Source organism: Cherax quadricarinatus, chromosome 72 (assembly GCF_038502225.1).
Source record: "Cherax quadricarinatus isolate ZL_2023a chromosome 72, ASM3850222v1, whole genome shotgun sequence".
NCBI lineage: Eukaryota > Metazoa > Arthropoda > Malacostraca > Decapoda > Parastacidae > Cherax > Cherax quadricarinatus.
Window position 1 is genome coordinate 18,339,062 of NC_091363.1, and position 17,004 is coordinate 18,356,065.

The window sequence follows — 17,004 nt, forward strand, 5'->3', positions numbered from 1 at the left end:
ATCAGCACTTGGTCTTATGAATGTATATTGTCCTGCGTTTTGATTATAGCCTCTGGGGAGTATTTTTCGACAGACTCTTTAAATTCATCTGTCCAGTGTAGACTGATTGTTTCACCAAAGAACATTCTTGAGAATGGCTTTGAATTGCTTTGAGCAGCGTTAACCTTATTATAAAGTTTGGCGTACTGGACACTATTTCTGCATTGTCTGGTGGAATACAAACATGAAGGTCGTTTCTACAGCTAAGTAGTCAGTACCCAGCTTTGCAAATAATCCTGTTCTAGGAGTGAATGTACTTTGTTTTTGCCTCTACACTCAGCATTTTGTGGCCTTTGTCTTTGCAAGACGGTACCTGCCCTCAAACAAGCACTCTGTTGACTTAGGATCATGTACAAACGAGTTTCACACGGATACTTATGCAGTGATGGACTAATTACCGAATTAACTTATACTTGGAATACAAGTTGACAGACTTGCATCCACGTATTTCTACAAGTATTTCCAAACAAGTGGCCACTATTTCTCATACAAACTATATTAATTCAGTAAATAAAGATGCATTTTACACTACCTGTTTTACCAACAATCTCGACTGGAGAAAAGAAATATATTTTTCGGATGAAGATCCTGAGATAATTTATCTACAAGGAAGCAGTGTCAAGCACGTTTCACAACTGCTGAGTGATCAGTCGGAATAAATGGAAGACTCATAGGTAGTACGGGTCACCGCGCTTAAGAATCGATCCCGCCTCCCTTCAGTTTTGAGCTGAGAGCACTCTTATTGGGAAACAAGTCACTTTCTTCTAAAACACACTCGTTCAGATGTTTATCAAATACAGACTAAAAACTAAGAATAATTTTCTATTTTTAGTTATACTACTAGTTTACTAAACAAAATTGCAAAAAGATAGTTTGCCAATTATTAAAATTAGTTTTTGTTTCAGAACGAGCAGCCCAAAGGGTGGAGTGTCATGCCTGCTGGAGTCCAGTTTGGAGTCTCCAGACCTTCTACCCTACACGGCCAACGTTGAGACTATGCCCATTATCCAAGAGACACAACTCTCCTCCGGATAGTATGCCCTCCAAAACAATGCTCGTGTTTCCTTGGCCGAGGCTCTTATGTGCACTCCTCTATTGTTTTCACTGAGACACAATTATCATTCTTGAATGGACTCTTCTAACTATACCATGTGGACTAACCCGTTATGCCAGTGTCTTAACGTTACAGTAACAAGTTGCATAAACATTTTTAACGTTAACAAGAACGCACGTAAGATGAAGGTTTTTATAACGTAACTATGGAGACAATTGCTACTTGAACATTTCAGATTTCGCAGTGATAAAATATCTTGTTATTATAACGACGAAAACAAAAAAAATATAGAAACAAGAATGTTAAATAAACTATTATATCGTAACCACGACGACATTTTTAATATATTTTTTTCTAACGTGATAAGGACTAAATAGCTGTCACTTGTATACCTCTAACATAATAATAGAAAAACAGTTACAGAACTGAGTGAACATCTCTAAAATTACCTTGACACAGGAGTTATCATGTGCTGTCTTTATAATTTTATAAAGGTAAAGCTGTCACGGAGGTGTCTTAAGTCTTTATGCTGGGGACAACGTAACTACAAACGAAGAAGAGCTACTGGAATCACATTTGAAAAGTCTTCTCCGTATTCATCGTCATAGATCAATGGAAAGTGCTTCAAGAGGAGGTAGTAGATGGAATCTTTAAAAATATATAATAATTAAATACTGACGGGACACTACAAACTTCTCTCTGCTCCTTTTGCTACAAGTATGTCATTACAGCTTTTACGTGGAAGCCTCAGCGGAACTAGTTAAGGGAATTCAGAATTGGTGCTTTGAAATGTTTCGCTGTTGACACAATTATTATAATGACGTAGATGTTGTTACCTCAGAGTATATCTTGAAATTTATTAAAGTTGTAAAAAAAGAATGTAGCAGTAGAGGATAACTTTCCTTTGGATGCCATAAAGAGCACCCGTGACTTGTTCCCAAGGTTCTCCTACACTCACAGTCAGACTTGAGGTCAGATTTCCTTGTTGACTGCCTGGTGAACCTGGTGGCACCATTGAAACACGAGTTCTATGTAAGCAACTCTCTCTCTCTCTCTCTCTCTCTCTCTCTCTCTCTCTCTCTCTCTCTCTCTCTCTCTCTCTCTCTCTCTCTCTCTCTCTCTCTCTCTCTCTCTCTCTCTCTCTCTCTCTCACACACACACACCGAAGGGGGGGCTTCTGTCTAATCGACATGTGCCTAGGACAAAATGGTAACTAACACACACACACATACACACACACACACACACACACACACACACACACACACACACACACACACACACACACACACACACACACACACACACACACACACACACACACACACACACACACACACACACACACACCCACCCACACACACACACACACCCACACACACACACACACACACACACACACACACACACACACACACACACACACACACATAAATAAAAGTAAGCAAACATTGCTATTGAGGCATCGTTGAATTTTTTTTATCACACCTCAAACTGAATTTTATTGTGGGACAGATGACAAACTTTCACTGTGCTGAGAGTGTTATTGTGACTTACTGAACTTATACCAGGTCATAAGTGAGACACTGACGGAATAATAAAGTATTCCGGGGTAAACACTAACTGAAATTATAGGTTTATTATCAGACACTTACAAGGTGCAGGTGGCACTCCGGGGACAATGATTGACATCGAGGAGCAGGTGGCACTCCTGGGACACTGACTGACATCAAGGCGCAGGTGGCACTCCGGGGACACTGACTGACATCGAGGCGCAGGTGGCACTCCGGAGACACTGACTGGCATGAAGGCACAGGTGGTACTCCTGGAACACTGGCTGACGTCAAGATACAGGTGAGACTCCAGAAACTGACGTCAAGGCGAAGATGAGACACTGACTAGACATCAAGGTGCAGGTGGGACTCAGTAGACACTGACTAGACATCAGGGTGTAGGTGGGACTCAGGAGACACTTACTAGACATCAGGGTGCAGGTGGGACTCAGGAGACACTAGACATCAGGGTGCAGGTGGGACTCAGGAGACACTGACTAGACATCAGGGTGCAGGTGGGATTCAGGAGACACTAGACATCAGGGTGCAGGTGGGACTCAGGAGACACTAGACATCAGGGTGCAGGTGGGACTCAGGAGACACTAGACATCAGGGTGCAGGTGGGACTCAGGAGACACTAGACATCAGGGTGCAGGTGGGACTCAATAGACACTGACTATACATCAGGGTTCAGGTAGGACTCAGGAGACACTAGACATCAGGGTGCAGGTGGGACTCAGGAGACACTAGACATCAGGGTGCAGGTGGGACTCAGGAGACACTAGACATCAGGGTGCAGGTGGGATTCAGGAGACGCTAGACATCAGGGTGCAGGTGGGACTCAGGAGACACTGACTAGACATCAGGACATCAGGGTGCAGGTGGGATTCAAGAGACACTAGACATCAGGGTGCAGGTGGGACTCAGGAGACACTGACTAGACATCAGGGTGCAGGTGGGACTCAGGAGACACTAGACATCAGGGTGCAGGTGGGACTCAATAGACACTGACTAGACATCAGGGTGCAGGTAGGACTCAGGAGACACAAGACATCAGGGTGCAGGTGGGACTCAGGAGACGCTGACTAGACATCAGGGTGCAGGTAGGACTCAGGAGACACTGACTAGACATCAGGGTGCAGGTGGGATTCAAGAGACACTAGACATCAGGGTGCAGGTGGGACTCAGGAGACACTAGACATCAGGGTGCAGGTGGGACTCAGGAGACACTAGACATCAGGGTGCAGGTGGGACTCAGGAGACACTAGACATCAGGGTGCAGGTGGGACTCAATAGACACTGACTATACATCAGGGTTCAGGTAGGACTCAGGAGACACTAGACATCAGGGTGCAGGTGGGACTCAGGAGACACTAGACATGAGGGTGCAGGTGGGACTCAGGATACACTAGACATCAGGGTGCAGGTGGGATTCAGGAGACGCTAGACATCAGGGTGCAGGTGGGACTCAGGAGACACTGACTAGACATCAGGACATCAGGGTGCAGGTGGGATTCAAGAGACACTAGACATCAGGGTGCAGGTGGGACTCAGGAGACACTGACTAGACATCAGGGTGCAGGTGGGACTCAGGAGACACTAGACATCAGGGTGCAGGTGGGACTCAATAGACACTGACTAGACATCAGGGTGCAGGTAGGACTCAGGAGACACAAGACATCAGGGTGCAGGTGGGACTCAGGAGACGCTGACTAGACATCAGGGTGCAGGTGGAACTCAGGAGACACTAGACATCAGGGTGCAGGTGGGTCTCAGGAGACACTGACTAGACATCAGGGTGCAAGTGGGACTCAGGAGACACTAGACATCACTGTGCAAGTGGGACTCAGGCGACACTAGACATCAAGGTGCAGGTGGAACTCAGGAGACACTGAATAGACATCAGGGTGCAGGTGGGGCTCAGGAGACACTAGACATCAAGGTGCAGGTGGGACTCAGGATACACTAGACATCAGGGTGCAGGTGTGACTCAGGAGACACTAGTCATCAGGGTGCAAGTGGAACTCAGGAGACACTAGACATCACTGTGCAAGTGAGACTCAGGCGACACTAGACATCAAGGTGCAGGTGGGACACAGGAGACACTGACTAGACATCAGGGTGCAGGTAGGACTCAGGAGACACTAGACATCAGGGTGCAGGTGGGACTCAGGAGACACTAGACATCAGGGTGCAGGTGGGACTCAGGATACACTAGACATCAGGGTGCAGGTGGGACTCAGGATACACTAGACATCAGGGTGCAGGTGGGACTCAGGAGACACTAGACATCAGGGTGCAGGTGGGACTCAATAGACACTGACTAGACATCAGGGTTCAGGTGGGAATCAGGAGACACTGACTAGACATCAGGGTGCAGGTGGGATTCAGGAGACGCTAGACATCAGGGTGCAGGTGGGACTCAGGAGACACTGACTAGACATCAGGACATCAGGGTGCAGGTGGGATTCAAGAGACACTAGACATCAGGGTGCAGGTGGGACTCAGGAGACACTTACTAGACATCAGGGTTCAGGTGGGACTCAGGAGACACTAGACATCAGGGTGCAGGTAGGACTCAGGAGACACTGACTAGACATCAGGGTGCAGGTAGGATTCAAGAGACACTAGACATCAGGGTGCAGGTGGGACTCAGGAGACACTAGACATCAGGGTGCAGGTGGGACTCAGGAGACACTAGACATCAGGGTGCAGGTGGGACTCAGGAGACACTAGACATCAGGGTGCAGGTGGGACTCAATAGACACTGACTATACATCAGGGTTCAGGTAGGACTCAGGAGACACTAGACATCAGGGTGCAGGTGGGACTCAGGAGACACTAGACATCAGGGTGCAGGTGGGACTCAGGATACACTAGACATCAGGGTGCAGGTGGGATTCAGGAGACGCTAGACATCAGGGTGCAGGTGGGACTCAGGAGACACTGACTAGACATCAGGACATCAGGGTGCAGGTGGGATTCAAGAGACACTAGACATCAGGGTGCAGGTGGGACTCAGGAGACACTGACTAGACATCAGGGTGCAGGTGGGACTCAGGAGACACTAGACATCAGGGTGCAGGTGGGACTCAATAGACACTGACTAGACATCAGGGTGCAGGTAGGACTCAGGAGACACAAGACATCAGGGTGCAGGTGGGACTCAGGAGACGCTGACTAGACATCAGGGTGCAGGTGGAACTCAGGAGACACTAGACATCAGGGTGCAGGTGGGTCTCAGGAGACACTGACTAGACATCAGGGTGCAAGTGGGACTCAGGAGACACTAGACATCACTGTGCAAGTGGGACTCAGGCGACACTAGACATCAAGGTGCAGGTGGAACTCAGGAGACACTGAATAGACATCAGGGTGCAGGTGGGGCTCAGGAGACACTAGACATCAAGGTGCAGGTGGGACTCAGGATACACTAGACATCAGGGTGCAGGTGTGACTCAGGAGACACTAGTCATCAGGGTGCAAGTGGAACTCAGGAGACACTAGACATCACTGTGCAAGTGAGACTCAGGCGACACTAGACATCAAGGTGCAGGTGGGACACAGGAGACACTGACTAGACATCAGGGTGCAGGTAGGACTCAGGAGACACTAGACATCAGGGTGCAGGTGGGACTCAGGAGACACTAGACATCAGGGTGCAGGTGGGACTCAGGATACACTAGACATCAGGGTGCAGGTGGGACTCAGGATACACTAGACATCAGGGTGCAGGTGGGACTCAGGAGACACTAGACATCAGGGTGCAGGTGGGACTCAATAGACACTGACTAGACATCAGGGTTCAGGTGGGAATCAGGAGACACTGACTAGACATCAGGGTGCAGGTGGGATTCAGGAGACGCTAGACATCAGGGTGCAGGTGGGACTCAGGAGACACTGACTAGACATCAGGACATCAGGGTGCAGGTGGGATTCAAGAGACACTAGACATCAGGGTGCAGGTGGGACTCAGGAGACACTGACTAGACATCAGGGTGCAGGTGGGACTCAGGAGACACTAGACATCAGGGTGCAGGTGGAACTCAATAGACACTGACTAGACATCAGGGTGCAGGTAGGACTCAGGAGACACTAGACATCAGGGTGCAGGTGGGACTCAGGAGACGCTGACTAGACATCAGGGTGCAGGTGGAACTCAGGAGACACTAGACATCAGGGTGCAGGTGGGACTCAGGAGACACTGACTAGACATCAGGGTGCAAGTGGGACTCAGGAGACACTAGACATCACTGTGCAAGTGGGACTCAGGCGACACTAGACATCAAGGTGCAGGTGGGACTCAGGAGACACTGACTAGACATCAGGGTGCAGGTGGGACTCAGGAGACACTAGACATCAAGGTGCAGGTGGGACTCAGGATACACTAGACATCAGGGTGCAGGTGGGACTCAGGAGACACTAGTCATCAGGGTGCAAGTGGAACTCAGGAGACACTAGACATCACTGTGCAAGTGAGACTCAGGCGACACTAGACATCAAGGTGCAGGTGGGACTCAGGAGACACTGACTAGACATCAGGATGCAGGTAGGACTCAGGAGACACTAGACATCAGGGTGCAGGTGGGACTCAGGATACACTAGACATCAGGGTGTAGGTGGGACTCAGGATACACTAGACATCAGGGTGCAGGTGGGACTCAGGATACACTAGACATCAGGGTGCAGGTGGGACTCAGGAGACACTAGACATCAGGGTGCAGGTGGGACTCAGGATACACTAGACATCAGGGTGCAGGTGGGACTCAGGATACACTAGACATCAGGGTGCAGGTGGGACTCAGGATACACTAGACATCAGGGTGCAGGTGGGACTCAGTATACACTAGACATCAGGGTGCAGGTGGGACTCAGGAGACACTAGACATCAAGGTGCAGGTGGGACTCAGGATACACTAGACATCAGGGTGCAGGTGGGACTCAGTATACACTAGACATCAGGGTGCAGGTGGGACTCAGTATACACTAGACATCAGGGTGCAGGTGGGACTCAGGATACACTAGACATCAGGGTGCAGGTGGGACTCAGGAGACACTGGCGGACGGTCAAAGTAATAATTATCAAATGACTGAAGTTAACAGCATCGTTAATATTTTTATGAATGTTCTTGTTTTTTTCAATCTTTGATGGGCTTTTGTGAATGTTTGGCTTCATAAGTATCAATATTTTCTTCAATGCAAATATCTCAGTCAAACAAAAATACACAACATATACTGGCCAAGTCGTAAAGTCAAAAGAGTCAGTCCGAGACATCAGTGAGCCATGGTACGGGTGGGGATTGAACTAGTGGCTAGCGAGTCGTCAAACTCCAGACCAGCGCGTTAGCCATTGGGCCAGCTGGTTACAGTAGCATTCATCCAGCCTTCCTATGGTATAAAATATACCTAGTTGGATGAATCTTATTGTAGCCAGCAGGCCCAGTGACTAACATTCTGGTCTGGATTTTTACGACTCACTAGCCGAGAGTTCCATCCCCACCCGCACCGTGGTTTGTTTACAATCGTGTCATTAGGATTTCGTGAGTCCATCAATGGACGTTTACTTCTCGGAAAAAAAGTCACACAACTCTGGAACCATTAATCAGCCCAAAGTCTTTAGAAAAATGTTATTTTAGAAACAGTAAATGATTTTGTTCTAGGAGTTGCGGCTAAGATATGATTGAAAATTGCAGTTACAAGAAGATATACTGAAGATATACTGAAAATCTTATATATGACGGCAGATCACAAATAATACTGGAAGAGTGTGAAGTAAGAGGAGAATAACTGTAAAAGAAAAAAAAAAGGAATAATTAAAATTATAATTTGAAGATTAAGACGCATGTGCACCAGTTGGGTATCTTTATTGATGAAAACGTTTCGCCTACACAGTAGGCTTCTTCAGTCAAATACAAAGGGAGCAGTAGTAATGAAATAAAGATGATGTCATCAGTCCATCAACCTTGACGAAAAAGTATTTGAGGTGGTCAGTCCCTCAACCTGGAGAAGAGTTCCTCTCCAAGCACATGTGTTTTAATCTTCATTTTGCACGTATTTTATACCATTTTCAAGAAAATTACAATTGTAGGGATGCGCTAAATAATGGTATCACAACTTTACCGATCATCCGTCCCTAACCACCATCACAAATTTCTTATGGTAGTAGACACCATCCACTACCATCAATTTTTCGTCTATCACCCACTAGCGGAGCTATCACTCACTACCGTCACAACATTGTCAAGCTGTTACCCCACTATGACCCTCCTCGATCACAACTTAGTACATCTCTCACCCACTGCCATCATAACTTTGTCCATCCATCACCAACTACCATCGCAACTTTATCAATAAATCCCCTACTACCATCACGAGCTTTTTGATCCATCGCTCACTACCATAATAACTTTATCGATCGGTTACCCACTACCATAACTACTTCTGTACATCATCCGCTAGCATCTTAGCTTTGTCTATCCATTACCTTCTACCATAACAAGTTTAATTAAGAATGTCTCAGTAACACACAATGTAGACACGAATCTGAGTTTTTTTTTCTTAACGTATGATCAATATTTTAGCTATTTAAGGATAAAAAACCATATGACATGTTACTAAAATCATTCGTATTATATTATGTATATGTATATATATATATATATATATATATAAATAAATATATATACATATATATATATAAATATATATACATACATATATATATATATATAGGGGGATATATATATATATAGGGGGATAAGTCTGTTGAGTGTACCTGGTAAAGTGTATGGTAGAGTTATAATTGAAAGAATTAAGAGTAAGACGGAGAATAGGATAGCAGATGAACAAGGAGGCTTTAGGAAAGGTAGGGGGTGTGTGGACCAGGTGTTTACAGTGAAACATATAAGTGAACAGTATTTAGATAAGGCTAAAGAGGTCTTTGTGGCATTTATGGATTTGGAAAAGGCGTATGACAGGGTGGATAGGGGGGCAATGTGGCAGATGTTGCAAGTGTATGGTGTAGGAGGTAGGTTACTGAAAGCAGTGAAGAGTTTTTACGAGGATAGTGAGGCTCAAGTTAGAGTATGTAGGAAAGAGGGAAATTTTTTCCCAGTAAAAGTAGGCCTTAGACAAGGATGTGTGATGTCACCGTGGTTGTTTAATATATTTATAGATGGGGTTGTAAGAGAAGTAAATGCGAGGGTCTTGGCAAGAGGCGTGGAGTTAAAAGATAAAGAATCACACACAAAGTGGGAGTTGTCACAGCTGCTCTTTGCTGATGACACTGTGCTCTTGGGAGATTCTGAAGAGAAGTTGCAGAGATTGGTGGATGAATTTGGTAGGGTGTGCAAAAGAAGAAAATTAAAGGTGAATACAGGAAAGAGTAAGGTTATGAGGATAACAAAAAGATTAGGTGATGAAAGATTGAATATCAGATTGGAGGGAGAGAGTATGGAGGAGGTGAACGTATTCAGATATTTGGGAGTGGACGTATCAGCGGATGGGTCTATGAAAGATGAGGTGAATCATAGAATTGATGAGGGAAAAAGAGTGAGTGGTGCACTTAGGAGTCTGTGGAGACAAAGAACTTTGTCCTTGGAGGCAAAGAGGGGAATGTATGAGAGTATAGTTTTACCAACGCTCTTATATGGGTGTGAAGCGTGGGTGATGAATGTTGCAGCGAGGAGAAGGCTGGAGGCAGTGGAGATGTCGTGTCTGAGGGCAATGTGTGGTGTGAATATAATGCAGAGAATTCGTAGTTTGGAAGTTAGGAGGAGGTGCGGGATTACCAAAACTGTTGTCCAGAGGGCTGAGGAAGGGTTGTTGAGGTGGTTCGGACATGTAGAGAGAATGGAGCGAAACAGAATGACTTCAAGAGTGTATCAGTCTGTAGTGGAAGGAAGGCGGGGTAGGGGTCGGCCTAGGAAGGGTTGGAGGGAGGGGGTAAAGGAGGTTTTGTGTGCGAGGGGCTTCGACTTCCAGCAGGCATGCGTGAGCGTGTTTGATAGGAGTGAATGGAGACAAATGGTTTTTAATACTTGACGTGCTGTTGGAGTGTGAGCAAAGTAACATTTATGAAGGGATTCAGGGAAACCGGCAGGCCGGACTTGAGTCCTGGAGATGGGAAGTACAGTGCCTGCACTCTGAAGGAGGGGTGTTAATGTTGCAGTTTAAAAACTGTAGTGTAAAGCACCCTTCTGGCAAGACAGTGATGGAGTGAATGATGGTGAAAGTTTTTCTTTTTCGGGCCACCCTGCCTTGGTGGGAATCGGCCAGTGTGATAAAAAAAAAAAAAATATATATATATATATATATATATATATATATATATATATATATATATATATATATATATATATATATATATATATATATATATATATATATATATATATATATATATATATATATATATATATATATATATAAGCAAAATAACCACGGAGGGAGTAGAATGATAGCGCTAGGCCTTTCGTGTTGCAATCAACACATCATAAGGAGCCTGCAAAATTGTAGAACATAAGAACATAAGAAAGAAGGAACACTGCAACAGGCCTACTGACCCATGCGGAGCAGGTCCATGTTCCCCCCGGATTAGCCCAAAGACCCACCCAGTCTGGTCACCTCCACTCAAGGAAGGAGCACGGCACCAGACCCAGCAGCACAAGCTAGTCAGGCCCAACTCACACCCACCCACACCCACTCATGTATTTATCTAACCTATTTTTAAAACTACACAACGTTTTAGCCTCGATAACTGTACTCGGGAGTTTGTTCCACTCATCCACAACTCTATTACCAAACCAGTGCTTTCCTATATCCTTCCAGAATCCTTCTTCACATCTTCTTTTGTACGTTTTCCAGAGCATTTATATCCATTCTTTAATACGGTGACCAAAACTGCGCAACATAATCTAAATGAGGCCTAACCAAGGATATATAGAGTTGAAGAACAACTTGAGGACTTCTATTATTTATACTTCTTGATATGAAGCCGAGGTTTCTGTTAGCTTTATTGCGAACACTTATGCACTGTTGTCTTGGTTTCAGATTACTGTTAAACAGAACTCCTAAATCATTTTCGCTAATGTGGAATATAAGATCTGCATTATTTAGTTTATAAGTGGCATGGTTATTTTCCTGTCCAACATTTAGAACTTTGCATTTGCCTATATTAAACTGCATCTGCCACTTCTCCGACCACTGCATCAGTCTATTCAAATCATCCTGGAGTGCTCTAGTGTCTTCATTAGAATGAATTGGACGGCTTATTTTGGTGTCATCAGCAAATTTGCTCGTGTCGCTATTTATTCCCTCATCTATGTCGTTTATGTAAATTGTGAACAACAACGGGGCCAACACTGACACCAGTGGTGCACCGCTTGTGACTTGCCCCCATTCTGATTTCTCCCTATTTATGCAAACTCTCTGTTGCCTTAAGTTTTCTCAACAGTCTCTGATGTGGAACTCTATCCAAAGCCTTACTGAAGTCCATATACACAATATCATATTCAATACCATGATGTACCTCCTCAAACAGCTTAGTGAAAAAAGTTAGTAAATTCGTAAGGCAGGAACGCCCCTTTGTAAAACCGGGTTGAGATTCATTAATCAATTTATGCCTCTCAAGATGGCTACGAATTGCCTCGGCAATTATTGATTCCATAAATTTACCAACTATGGAGGTAAAGCTTATTGATCTATAGTTCGAAGCTAAAGACCTGTCTCCTGCCTTGTAAATAAAACCTTTTAAAGACAAGACCACGTAACAAGAAGAACAGGACATAGAACTGGGTAGAAAAATATAAAACAAGACACAGAAGAGGATATAGAGCAGAACAAAGTATAGGATATAGAACAAGACAAAGAACGTGTACTAGAACACATCACAGACCGGGCCGCGGGGGCGTTGACCCCTGGAACTCTCTCCAGGTAAACTCCAGGTATATCACGACAAAACAGGACAGGAACAGGTCTTAGAACAGAAACGGAACAGGTTATTAAAGCAGAAAAACACATGGCACAGAACATTAAAAAGTAAAGAGAACAGATCCAAGAATATGTCACAGAATAAGACATGGAACGGGATAAATAATAGGTCATAGAACAGGACAAAAGATGACATAGAACAGGACAAAGAACGGCACAAAAAAACAAGACAAATAACAGTTGGAAAATTATCAGGATATGACGAAGACAAAAAGCATAGAACAGTACAAAGAAGACAAAGAAACATAAAACAGGACAAAGACAAAAAAAAACATAGAACAGGACAAAGAAGACAAAGAAACATAGAACAGGACAAAGACAACAAAAGCATAGAACAGGTCAAAGAAGACAAAGAAACATAGAACAGGTCAAAGAAGACAAAGAAACATAGAACAGGACAAAGACAACAAAAGCATAGAACAGGTCAAAGAAGACAAAGAAACATAGAACAGGTCAAAGAAGACAAAGAAACATAGAACAGGACAAAGACAACAAAAACATAGAACAGGACAAAGACAACAAGAACATAGAACAGGACAAAGAAGACAAAGAAACAGAACAGGAGAAAGACAACAAAAACAATGAACAGGACAAAGAAGACAAAGAAACATAGAACAGGACAAAGAAGACCAGAAAAATATAGAAAAGGACAAAGAAGACAAAGAAACATAGAACAGGACAACGACAACGAAAACATAGAACAGGACAAAAAACATGCCTTAGAGGAGGGCTTCCCGAGGATATAGAACAGGACAATAACACGTCAGAGCTGAATATAGAACAGGACAATGAACACGTCAGAGCTGAATATAGAGCAGGATAATGAACACGTCAGAGCTGAATATAGAGCAGGATAATGAACACGTCAGAGCTGAATATAGAACAGGACAATGAACACGTCAGAGCTGAATATAGAACAGGATAATGAACACGTCAGAGCTGAATATAGAACAGGACAATGAACACGTCAGAGCTGAATATAGAACAGGACAATGAACACACCAGAGCTGAATATAGAACAGGACAATGAACACGTCAGAGTTAGACATAGAACAGGACAATGAACACGTCAGAGTTAGACATAGAACAGGACAATGAACACGTCAGAGTTAGACATAGAACAGGACAATGAACACGTCAGAGCTAGATATAGAACAGGACAATGAACACTTCAGAGCTAGATATAGAACAGGACAATGAACACTTCAGAGCTAGATATAGAACAGGACAATGAACACTTCAGAGCTAGATATAGAACAGGACAATGAACACTTCAGAGCTGAATATAGAACAGGACAATGAACACGTCAGAGCTAGATATAGAACAGGACAATGAACACGTCAGAGCTAGTTATAGAACAGGACAATGAACACGTCAGAGCTAGATATAGAACAGGACAATGAACACTTCAGAGCTAGATATAGAACAGGACAATGAACACGTCAGAGCTAGATATAGAACAGGACAATGAACACTTCAGAGCTAGATATAGAACAGGACAATGAACACTTCAGAGCTAGATACAGAACAGGACAATGAACACTTCAGAGCTAGATATAGAACAGGACAATGAACACTTCAGAGCTAGATATAGAACAGGACAATGAACACGTCAGAGCTAGTTATAGAACAGGACAATGAACACGTCAGAGCTAGATATAGAACAGGACAATGAACACGTCAGAGCTAGATATAGAACAGGACAATGAACACGTCAGAGCTAGTTATAGAACAGGACAATGAACACGTCAGAGCTAGATATAGAACAGGACAATGAACACGTCAGAGCTAGATATAGAACAGGACAATGAACACTTCAGAGCTAGATATAGAACAGGACAATGAACACTTCAGAGCTAGATATAGAACAGGACAATGAACACTTCAGAGCTAGATATAGAACAGGACAATGAACACTTCAGAGCTAGATATAGAACAGGACAATGAACACGTCAGAGCTAGTTATAGAACAGGACAATGAACACGTCAGAGCTAGATATAGAACAGGACAATGAACACGTCAGAGCTAGATATAGAACAGGACAATGAACACGTCAGAGCTAGTTATAGAACAGGACAATGAACACGTCAGAGCTAGATATAGAACAGGACAATGAACACGTCAGAGCTAGATATAGAACAGGACAATGAACACTTCAGAGCTAGATATAGAACAGGACAATGAACACGTCAGAGCTAGTTATAGAACAGGACAATGAACACGTCAGAGCTAGTTATAGAACAGGACAATGAACACGTCAGAGCTTGATATAGAACAGGACAATGAACACGTCAGAGTTAGATATAGAACAGGACAATGAACACGTCAGTGCTTGATACAGAACAGGACAATGAACACGTCAGAGCTTGATACAGAACAGGACAATGAACACGTCAGAGTTAGATATAGAACAGGACAATGAACACGTCAGAGTTAGATATAGAACAGGACAATGAACACGTCAGAGCTAGATATAGAACAGGACAATGAACACGTCAGAAGTAGTTATAGAACAGGACAATGAACACGTCAGAGCTAGATATAGAACAGGACAATGAACACGTCAGAGCTAGATATAGAACAGGACAATGAACACGTCAGAGCTAGATATAGAACAGGACAATGAACACGTCAGAGTTAGATATAGAACAGGACAATGAACACGTCAGAGCTAGATATAGAACAGGACAATGAACACGTCAGAGCTAGATATAGAACAGGAGAAAAGTGTTCCCTGATTGCATCATCTAAGAGTTTCCCGGAAATTGCGACACACTGAAGTTCTTATTAATCCGGAGGATATAAGGTACTCGTTTTACCTGAGAAAACACATGGCTACCTCTTTATTTCAACAACAGTAACTACAGCAGCAACAACAGCAGCAACGTAACAACAGCAACAACATAACAGAAAAAACAACAGCCTAATCAACTGCGGTAACAACATAATCAACTACAACAACAACACCAGGAACATTACAATAACAGCATTAACAACAACAATAATAACAAATACATCTTCGGTAATATCAGAATGAGGAGTAATAATGTAATCATTTTCATTATCATCATCGTCGTCATTATCTTGACCATCTACATCAATATTAATTAATAATAATAGTTATCTTCTGTGTTTCAAATTCGAAAAGCAAATCAATACTTTAACAAGAGAGATGATGCCATCGAGAGAGTTGATGCCATCGAGAGAGTTGATGCCATCAAGAGAGTTGATGCCATCAAGAGAGTTGATGCCATCAAGAGAGTTGATGCCATCGAGAGTGAGTTGATTCCCTCAAGAGAGATGATGCCATCGAGAGAGTTGATGCCATCAAGAGAGTTGATGCCATCGAGAGAGTTGATGCCATCATGAGAGTTGATGCCATCAAGAGAGTTGATGCCATCGAGAGAGTTGATGCCATCAAGAGAGTTGATGCCATCAAGAGAGTTGATGCCATCAAGAGAGTTGATACCATCGAGAGAGTTGATGCCATCAAGAGAGTTGATGCCATCAAGAGAGTTGATGCCATCAAGAGAGTTGATGCCATCGAGAGTGAGTTGATTCCCTCAAGAGAGATGATGCCATCGAGAGAGTTGATGCCATCAAGAGAGTTGATGCCATCAAGAGAGTTGATGCCATCAAGAGAGTAGATGCCATCGAGAGTGAGATGATTCCCTCAAGAGAGATGATGCCATCGAGAGAGTTGATGCCATCAAGAGAGTTGATGCCATCGAGAGAGTTGATGCCATCAAGAGAGTTGATGCCATCAAGAGAGTTGATGCCATCGAGAGAGTTGATGCCATCAAGAGAGTTGATGCCATCGAGAGAGTTGATGCCATCAAGAGAGTTGATGCCATCAAGAGAGTTGATGCCATCGAGAGAGTTGATGCCATCAAGAGAGTTGATGCCATCAAGAGAGTTGATGCCATCAAGAGAGTTGATGCCATCGAGAGTGAGTTGATTCCCTCAAGAGAGATGATGCCATTGGGAGAGTTGATGCCTTCAAGAGAGTTGATGCCATCAAGAGAGTTGATGCCATCAAGAGAGTTGATGCCATCGAGAGAGTTGATGCCATCATGAGAGTTGATGCCATCAAGAGAGTTGATGCCATCGAGAGAGTTGATGCCATCAAGAGAGTTGATGCCATCAAGAGAGTTGATGCCATCAAGAGAGTTGATGCCATCGAGAGAGTTGATGCCATCAAGAGAGTTGATGCCATCAAGAGAGTTGATGCCATCAAGAGAGTTGATGCCATCGAGAGTGAGTTGATTCCCTCAAGAGAGATGATGCCATCGAGAGAGTTGATGCCATCAAGAGAGTTGATGCCATCAAGAGAGTTGATGCCATCAAGAGAGTTGATGCCATCGAG

The 17,004-nt window shown here is 44.0% G+C and overlaps 1 protein-coding gene across 2 annotated transcripts in view; it reads left to right on the plus strand.

Annotated features, from left to right (window-relative positions):
* LOC128706004 (leucine-rich repeat neuronal protein 1-like) overlaps positions 1 to 17,004 on the plus strand; it is a 168,583-nt gene that overhangs the window by 140,622 nt on the left and 10,957 nt on the right. The window contains exon 3 of one of the 2 annotated variants that reach the window (XM_070100465.1): positions 945 to 1,810. The gene's annotated coding sequence lies outside the window, so the exon portion shown is untranslated. The remainder of the gene's footprint in view (positions 1 to 944; positions 1,811 to 17,004) is intronic. The other variant, XM_070100466.1, reaches the window with a different exon arrangement.